We start from the raw sequence: 9266 nt of genomic DNA on the forward strand, positions 1-9266 counted from the left end.
CGGAAGGGTGCTGTCTACAGCCCCCGAAAGAAGCTGCTGTTCTTGGAACCCAGGCGACGGCTAAACTGGCCAGCCACGAGCAGCCTCTGTCGCCATCTGATGGTGGCTGCTAGAACTGCCTGCTTTCTTGGACAGGCAAATCTGTTCCTATCTCTGCACATCTGCAAGTGGAGAGGCGTCTGTATGCAGATCTTTCCAGATTCCCCAGCCAGTAGACCAGGAACAGGGGAAGGCTCCAGCCCCTTTGGAGGAGAATCTGAAGGCTCCAGAGGGTGAAGCCCTCCAAGAGAGAAGAGGGGTGGATGAAAGGAGAAAGGCAGAGGTCACAGGGGAGGGCCAGGAGCAGTGGCTCAAGCCTGTAAGTGCAACACTTTGGGAGACCGAGGCCCGAGATGGCTTGAGCCCAGGAGGTGGAGGCTGCAGAGAGCTATGATCGTGCCCCTGCACTCCAGCCTGGGAGACAGAGAGAAACCCTGTCTCTAGAAAAATAATAAAAATGTTTTTAAAAGATGTCACAGAGAAGAAAATGGCACAGTGCCCAGACTTCAGACCAGGCCACCCAGGAGGCACCAAGGGTGCTGCAGCTTGGCCTCTGTGGTCTCTTGGGCTCCTGGTTGGCAGTGAGGAGACCCAGGGGGCTCTCAATGCCCAAGAGGGCCTGCAGCCCTGAGGCCAGCCTGGGACTGCCCAGCTGCCCCATCAGGGTGAGCCGGCTGCGGCACTGGCTCCACTGCTTGCCTCTGATGGAAAGTTCCAGAAGAGGGGAGGGGCTAGGCTACAGGTGGGGAGTTAAGGAACGCCCGCCTTGCCTCTAGGACTGAGAGGGGAAAGACAGTTATCTGGGTTTCACGCCTCCCTCCCCTCCCCTGAGTAAGGTTACATCCTTTACTGTAAGGCTCTGGGGTCAAGGGACACCACCCCAGGGCTCCCAGCTGCCAGGAACCCCTTTGTGAACATGTGTTTTGGCCACAAGTGCAGGGACCTGGGTTGTGACCTTAAATACTGCTGAGGGGCTGGGCGCAGTGGTTCACGCCTGTGATCCTAGCACTTTGGGAGGCTGAGGTGGGCAGATCACTTGAAGTCGGGAGTTTGAAACCAGCCTGGAAACATGGTGAAACCCCGTCTCCATTAAAAATACCAAAACCTTATCTGGGCGTGTTGGCAGGCACCTGTAATCACAGCTACTTGGGAGGTTGAGGCAGGAGAATTGCTTGAACCCAGGAGGCGAAGGTTGCAGTGAACCGAGATTGTGCCACTGTACTCCATCCTGGGTGACAGAGCAAGACTCCATCTCAAAAAATCATAAATAAATAAATACTGCTGAGGTCTCTAGCTTCTAGAGAATAAGAGAGTCAACTTTTATCATGGGTGGTTTTGGGGGTGTATTAGGGTTTTCTAGAGGGGCAGAACTAGCAGAGATATATGTACGAAGGGGAGTTTATTAAGGAGTGTCGACTCACAGGACCACAAGGGGAGGTCCCACAATGGGCCGTCTGCAAGCAGGGGAGCTAGGAAGCCAGTCCAAGTCCCAAAACAGCAAAAGCAGAGAAGCCGACAGAGCAGCCTTCAGTCTGTGGCCGAAGCCCAACAGCCCCTGTCAAACCACTGGCCCAAAAGCTGAAGAACTTGGAGTCCAGTGTCAAGGGCAGGAAGCATCCAGCACGGGAGACATGGAGGCTGGAAGACTCAGCCAGTCTGCTCTTCTCATGACTGCTTTTATGGTGTCCCCGCAGATTGAGGGTGGGTCTGCCTTTCCCAGTCCACTGACTCAAACGTTCATCTCCTTTGACCACACCCTCTCAGACATACCCAGGGACAATACTTTGCATCCTTCAATCCAATCAAGTTGACACTCAGTATTAACCATCACAGGGGTCAGTGTCTATGATGGGGCAGGGACTTGGAGTGTAGCAAAAACAGCAGCGAGCTGGAGGGAGCTCTGCGCGGTGAGGCAGAAAGAGACGTAACTCCGATGCGGTTTCCCAGTCCCGCTGACCGCATCTGCCTGCACAGACACTGGCAGAAGTCTCAAGCCTGGATGCACAATCCTTCGGGGGCCTTTAAAAAATATCCGACTGGGCGCGGTGGCTCACGCCTGTAATCCTGGCACTTTGGGAGGCCGAGGCGGGTGGATCACGAGGTCAAGAGATCCAGACCATCCTGGTCAACATGGTGAAACCCTGTCTCTACTAAAAATACAAAAAATTAGCTGGGCATAGTGCCGTGTGCCTGTAATCCCAGTTACTCAGGAGGCTGAGGCAGGAGAATTGCCTGAACCCAGGAGGCAGAGGTTGCGGTGAGCCGAGATCGTGCCATTGCACTCCAGCCTGGGTAAAACTAGCGAAACTCCGTCTCCAAAAAATATATATGTATCCATGCCAGCTGGGCATGGTGGCCGCACCTGCAATCCCAGCCAGTCAGGAGGCTGAGGTGGGAAGAGGGCAAGAGTCCTAGACCAGCAGGGCAACATGTGGAGACCTTGCCTCTAAAGAAGAACGGTGAAAACACCCATGCCCGAACCCATGAGTGGAGCCCTGGCAGGCCTTCCATGCCTTGAGGAAGGTCGGGGGAGGGCATTGCGTAAGAGGTTTCAGGCACCAGACAGCATAGGAAGGGGTGGAGGAAGTGCAGGAGTCGCCGTTCCAATTCAGGGAGATGTTCTCCAGCCCCAGGACGACCTAAACTCTCCGCAGACAAAAAGGGGGTCCTGGCTGAGCGTGGTGGCTCACGCCTGTAATCCTAACACTTCGGGAGGCCGAGGCGGGTGGATCACCTGAGGTCAGGAGTTCAAGACCAGCCTGGCCAATGTGGGGAAACTTTGTCTCTACTAAAAATACAAAAATTAGCTGGGTGTGGTGGCGCATGTCTGTAATCCCAGCCACTCAGGAGGTAAGGGAGGAGAATCACTTGTACTCATGAGGCGGAGGTTGCAGTGAACGGAGATCACGTCACTGCACTCCACGCTGCGCGCCAGGAGCGAGACTCTGTCTCAAAAAAATAAAACAACAAAAAAGGGGTCCCTTCAGGGAGGACTCAGCATGACAAGTCCCAGCCTTCTGCTGATTCAGGCCCATAAAGTTGGTTTTGAAAGTGAATAAATGAATGAATGCTGCGAGTGATTAGGAGCATGGGCTCTGGGTCTCACAGCCTGGTTGGAATCCCCTGCCTCTGATAAGCTGTGTGACCTTGGCTGAGTTACTAACCTCTCTCAGCCTCAGCTTCTCCATCTGCAAAATGGGACTGACAATCACAGCACTCCACAGTGTCCACACTCTGCAAAGGTGGGGATTGATGTCATTTCCACACGCTTTACCACATCACCACCGCCCTCCTTACTCGCGGGGAACGCATGGTGCTGCGTCCCGTGCCCCTTCCTCCCTATCCAGAGGGAACAGAAGAGCCTCCTTGGCCTCACCTGGTCCATCACACAGCCTTTTCCCTCTTCTTTCTCCACGCCCTGAGTGTCTCCGGCTCCCTTTCCCACCTGCCCCTTGTTATCCTGGGAGAGTCACATCTTTCAAAGGCCCACCCCTCACCTCCCCACCAGACCTTGTTCAGGGACCCCTTCCCCTCCACACACGACTTCACACTTGGATGGGCCGCCCCAAAGCAGAGGACCAGGATGCGTGCCCCCAGGTCCGCCGCTCCAATTATCTAAGCACCACCATGCCCTCTGACACCGCCAGGTGGCGCTCGGTGCCCAGGCACTGCCAATTTGTTCAACAGACATTAATGGCTGCCCTCACTGAGCCAGGCACTGGGCCCAAAGATTCGGACATGAAGATAAAAATATCTCCTTTTCAGGAGTTCATGGTTTCGTGGGAAACATGTAAACAAAAACAGGAAAACAAAGGATTGCCTTAAAAGCTGAGAGGCAGAAATCCCAGTGGCCTGGGTAGGAAGGGGCCCCTTCTATCAGACATGGGGAAACAGCAGATGACTGGCCGGGGGGTCCTGGACCCCAGCCCTGAGCCTCCTTCTCAACCCACTTGCTCTCTCTCCCCGTTGAGGAATTCTCGAAGGAGGGTGAACGGAGCCCTTGAAAAATACAGAAAAACGTCCAGCCTGTCCTCAAATGGGTCCTCTGTCATGGGGGACCATGGGGGACCACAGCCTTGGATCTCTTGACTCTTCCCTCTCCTACCCGCACCCCGTACCACGGTCCCCACACAAGCTCCCACCTCCACCATGGAAAAGGTGAGAAGGTGATGGCTTGAAAGGCCTCCCGGTCACTCAGTCACCTGACCTCTTCTCCTGACTCCCCAGGCAGTGGTGAACGGCATTAACCCCTCTCAGCCTCCCCTACAGCAGCGGGGCCCACGCTTGGCTGATGTAACAAACACCTAGGAAACGGCTGGTTGAGAATGCAGATTCTGGGGCCTGCCTCAGACCAGCTGAATCAGGCGTCTCTCTGGTTGGGGAATGGGAATCTGTCATTTTAACAAACTTCTCCAGATGATTTCCAGAATCAGACAAGTTTAGGAACTGGAGTGCGTGGGGGTTATAAAACCTGGCACTTCACCGGTGCCCAGCAGAGCACCCTCTTAACCCTTCTGACTATGACCAAGAGAGGGAGTCCCGAACGCCAACCCAGGCTATCTCCCTGGCCTCACTTTCCCCTCCCCTCCCCTTCCCTCTCCCTGGCCTCACTTTCCCCTCCCCTCTCCTTCCCTCCCCTCTTCTTCCCTTTCCCTGGCCTCCCTCCCTCCCTCCCTTCCTTCCTTCTTTCCTTTTTTCCTTCCTCTTTTTTCTTTTCTTTTTTTTTTTTTTTTGAGACAGAGTCTCTATGTGTTGTCACCCAGGCTGGAGTGCAGTGGCACGATCTTTGCCCACTGCAACCTCCACTTCCTGGGTTCAAGCAATTCTCCTGCCTCAGCCACCGAAGCAGTTAGGATTACAGGTGTGTGCCACCAGGCCCGGCTGATTTTTGTATTTTTAGTAGAGACAGGGTTTCACCTTGTTGGCCAGGCTGGTCTCAAACTCTTGGCCTCAAGTGATCCACCTGCCTTGTCCTTCCAAAGTGCTGAGATTACAGGTGTGAGCCACCAAGCCTGGCCCACTGGCCTCACTTTCAAAGCTGAGACACAACTGTCCCCAGGTGACCAAAGTCCCCATCAAGTGAGCCCTCATCCCCAACATAGGGACATGAACACAGACGCAGGGATGGGGTGACTCTGCCCCTGGAGGCCTCAGAGCAGGTCAGCATCTGTGGACACCGTCAAGTAGCTGAGGAATTGGCACACACAGTAAGAGGTTCGCCTCAGAGACCCAGGACACCCGGCTGCAGTGGGCTGCGGAGATGGAAGCCTCAGATTTGAGGAGGTGAAAAAACTGTGTGCCAGACAGACTTGAGTACTAGGAGAGAGATCAGTGTGGGAACTGATGTTAATTAGAATGATGGCACGGAGCAGCCTTTGATAAATATGGATGAAGACCTGATGAACCAATGAATTAATGAGCCAAATGCTATTCCCATTCCTGTTGTTGTCTGCCCCCCGGGACACGGCATGTTTCATAATGATGAGCTACGCGCGGAGAAACAGCACACCAATCTGCTCCACGGATGTAAATCTAATTCAGTCTTTGAAGAATTATTTAGCAAGGCTGGGTGGAGGGCGGGCGCCCCATGCCACATACACGCAATGGGACACACACTCCCCACCCCAGCATCCTCAAAAAACCTCCCAAGGAGAGAATGTGTTGGAAAATCTAGGCGGGGTAAAAGTTGGCCCACCTTTTTCAGGGGGGGAGATGAGGAAGGGGATTGTGGCTGAGGGTAGCTCAGTCTGGCGTTTGTGAGGGCAGGGGCAGGGACATCGAAGGTGCTGCAGCTGCTGGTCGGGGGCCACTGCTACCCTGCCCCCTTTTATTTCTTTCAGATGAATTTTTTTTAAATATGTAATTTGTTTTCGTGGAAAAGAGAGAAAGGAAGGAGAGAGAGAAAAAGCAAAACAAGATAGAAAAAATCTTGTCCCTCATCGGCCTGGTACCAGTGGGTCCCCACCCCCAACCACCCTTGCCCCCCACCGCCAACTCCCCCACCGGTCCACTTTCACATCTGTTAATGGTGCCTTTTTTCTGTTTCCAGATTTCCTATGCAAATCCAGGCAATTGTGAATACACAGAGGGAGGCGGCACGACTAAAACCTCCCCGACCTCCTGAAGTCCAGAATTGGATTCTTCTGAAAATTCTGCTTTGCTTTGTGGGGTGGGATGTAGATGGCAGTTGGGGCCAACAGCGCCCTGCCCCAGCCCTCTCACCGCCCTCCGGGCTCTGATGAGCCCCTAAATGGGCCTGGTGAAGGGAAAGGGAGGGATCCTCCCCAGCTGGGACCAACTCCTTTTGTGCCCTTCCCACGCCCCACCCCCGTGTGTGTGTGTGTGTGTGTGTGTGTGTGTGTCTTTTGTGTCCTTCCCATGCCCCTCCCCGTGTGTGTGTATCTTTTGTGTCCTTCCCATGCCCCACCCCGTGTGTGTGTATCTTTTGTGTCCTTCCCACGCCCCACCCCATGTGTGTGTGTGTGTGTGTGTGTATGTGTGTGTAAGGGGTGGGCCCTGTGGGCCAGGATGCCCCTGACCTTCAGCCCTGACAGCCCCTGGACTCACATGGTGGCAGCCCAGCTTCTCCTTGGGAACCTCAGGCTGCCCATGGACACCCAGTGCCTGGGTCTCTTTCTGGTGCCCCAACCGGCCTGACTGCTAGTGACCGGCTTGCCTCCAGCATCCCCTGTCCCATCCCCCGTCCCAGCACCCACATCAGGGTGGGGCAGAAGGTGTCCCTGCAGTGAGAGGGCCTGGCAGGTAACACGCTGCCCAGATACTGTCAGGCCAAGGGTCACAGTTCCCAGGCCGGCCTGAAGCAGCTGGCAGCCGCGGGGAGCGGGGAGGCCAGCACCAGAATCCTGGGATGCAGGGACCTCGGGTTTCAGGCCCCCAGCCTGTGTGACTGCCTCAATTGCCCACCGAGAAACCCTAGGGGAGTGGGTCTCCATTCGGACAGTTTGACCCCTGTGGACATTTGGCTGTGTCCGGAAACGGTTTTGTTTGCCACGGCTTGGGGGCTGGCTGTGCCCTTGACATCCAGTGGAGGGGGTCAGGGATGCCACCGGATATCCCGCAGTGCTGGGGCCAGCCCCACTACACAGCGATCCGGCCCAAATGTCGCTGGCGGAGCCGAGGAACCCCGGCCTAGAGCCAGACCGAAGGCAGCCGCAGGGCTCCCCGTGCCCCCGGCCCCACTACGCCCACCCGCAGAGACGCCACGACCCGGCGGGCCTCCAGGAGGGGCTTCTTCCCTTGGGAAAAGGTACCAGGGCCTGCTTCCCTGGCGTCACCCACCCCACCCCCGTTTCTGCGCTGGCCTGGGAGACGCGGGGATAAATGCGACCCCCGCAATACCCGGCGGCTACGAGGCCCGGCGCCGAGGGCGGGGAGGGGCGGCGGCCGGGCCCCCAGGCTGCGGCAGGAACTGGGACAGATGGCTCGGGCCGCGGCCCCGAGGCGGGGATCGGGTTGCAGGGGCCGGGGCGGGGTTTGGGGTGGGGCGCGAGAGGCGGCCTTGGGTTGGCTGGCGCTGGGTGGCCGGGCCCTAGCGGGAGAGGCAGGCGGGCGCGCCGGCTGCTCGGGCCCACCCCCACCTCCCCCCACCTCCCCCCACCTCCCCCCACCTCCCCCCACCCAGGTGTGTGCGGGGGAGTGGGCTGTCTGCGGTTGGGGTTCCAGGACCCCGCGCCCTCTCCCAACCCGGACGCTGGGTTAAGGACGCAGCGTAAAACTTTCCCCGCGGTCCCTCTCTTGCCGTCGGTGGAGTTACGAGGGGAGGCGAGCCACCGTCACCTTTGGGCAATCAGAAGAAACAGCCACCTCCGGCTCCCTGGCTTGGAGGAGTTTGGAGGGGGACAAGGGGTAGGGGAATGGGGCGGACAGCCGGCTGAGACTGGCCCCACTCACCCTCCGGGACCCAGTTTCTCTGTCCAAAGCACAGCCAGGCGGTGGGCCTGTGTCCTGGGGGTGCATCTGCGGCACAGCCGGCACAGCCCTGGGGCTTTAGGTCCTCTCTCCACTGCTGGGGACCCCACCTCCAGGGCTTAGACATTGCTGGAGACGTGGGGTGCATTTTACAAATAGGAAAACCCTGGGGAGTCAAGGGAGCTGTCCAAGGCCACAGAGCTAGCTGGAGCCAGGCCCTGGCCCGAGACGCCCTGCCCACCTCCAAAGTGCCACTTGGGAAGGGTATGGTGGAAGCTTGCTGAAGGCACCTGCCTGCTTACTCCCAAAAACGCATTTGCTGGGACTCACCATGGCCACTCCCACTTCAGCCCTCAGGCCTGACCTGGCAAAGCAGGGCAAGGACCAGATCGCTCTCATCTCCACCCACTCCCCTCCACCCAGTAGACACTCAGTGGACATTTGCTGGCAGAGAGCAGTTCCGTCCCAGCTCTTCAGCCTAGCTTCTTAGACTTCCTGAACACCTGGTGACCCTCCTAACGCCTGTTAGTCCTTCTTCCCTGCCAATCAGGCACGGGCACTGCCGTAGCATCCTCTTCCAGCTGTGGCAACCTGCCAAGCCACCCACTCTGGGGACCCAGGGCATGAGGCACAGCAGAGGGAAGGGAGGATGTGGTACCAGGCGGTGCCAAACTGAAATCTGGCCAGGAGATCTGCTTGTCTGCGAAGGAAACACTAGGCAGATGGTGCCTGGATACTCTGCCTTGGCTATGACTTTCAGGGGGTGACCCCGAGGGGACAGAATGCCAATCACAAACTCAGGGGGCTGGTACCCCCATTTTTCAGATGAGAAGACTGAGGAAGGACCAAGGGAGCTGCTGAAGCTCACGGAGCTACTAACAGCCAGGATCTGAACCCGCAGCCTCTGATTCCGGAGTCACAGTCTCTCCATGCTGCAGTGGCCTCCTGCTACGAGGGCATGGGTCCCTGCACCCTACCCTCTTCTCCAAGGGCACCAGTGAATTGCTTCTCTTAATCACCCGCACCCCAGAGGGACCCACCGCTCCAGCCTCTGCCGATCAGCAACCTTTTCTCAAGGAGGATGAGGTCAGAGCCGCACCCCGGGCCCAAGGAGGATGAGGTCAGAGCACTCCCAGTCTGGTGCAGATGCTAAATAATTCATGCAGCTGCTGTGAACAGGGGCTGCAGCTTCCTGGAGGCCCCAGAGTAGAGACGGCAGACAGGAAACAAATGCGGGTCCCTGGCACCTGGGCCTGACCTTGGCATGTCCTCTGGGGCTAGTGAAAGTGCTGGCCTTG

Source organism: Aotus nancymaae, unplaced genomic scaffold (assembly GCF_030222135.1).
Source record: "Aotus nancymaae isolate 86718 unplaced genomic scaffold, 86718_ANA_hifiasm-v0.15.2.pri h1tg000089l, whole genome shotgun sequence".
Taxonomy (NCBI): domain Eukaryota; kingdom Metazoa; phylum Chordata; class Mammalia; order Primates; family Aotidae; genus Aotus; species Aotus nancymaae.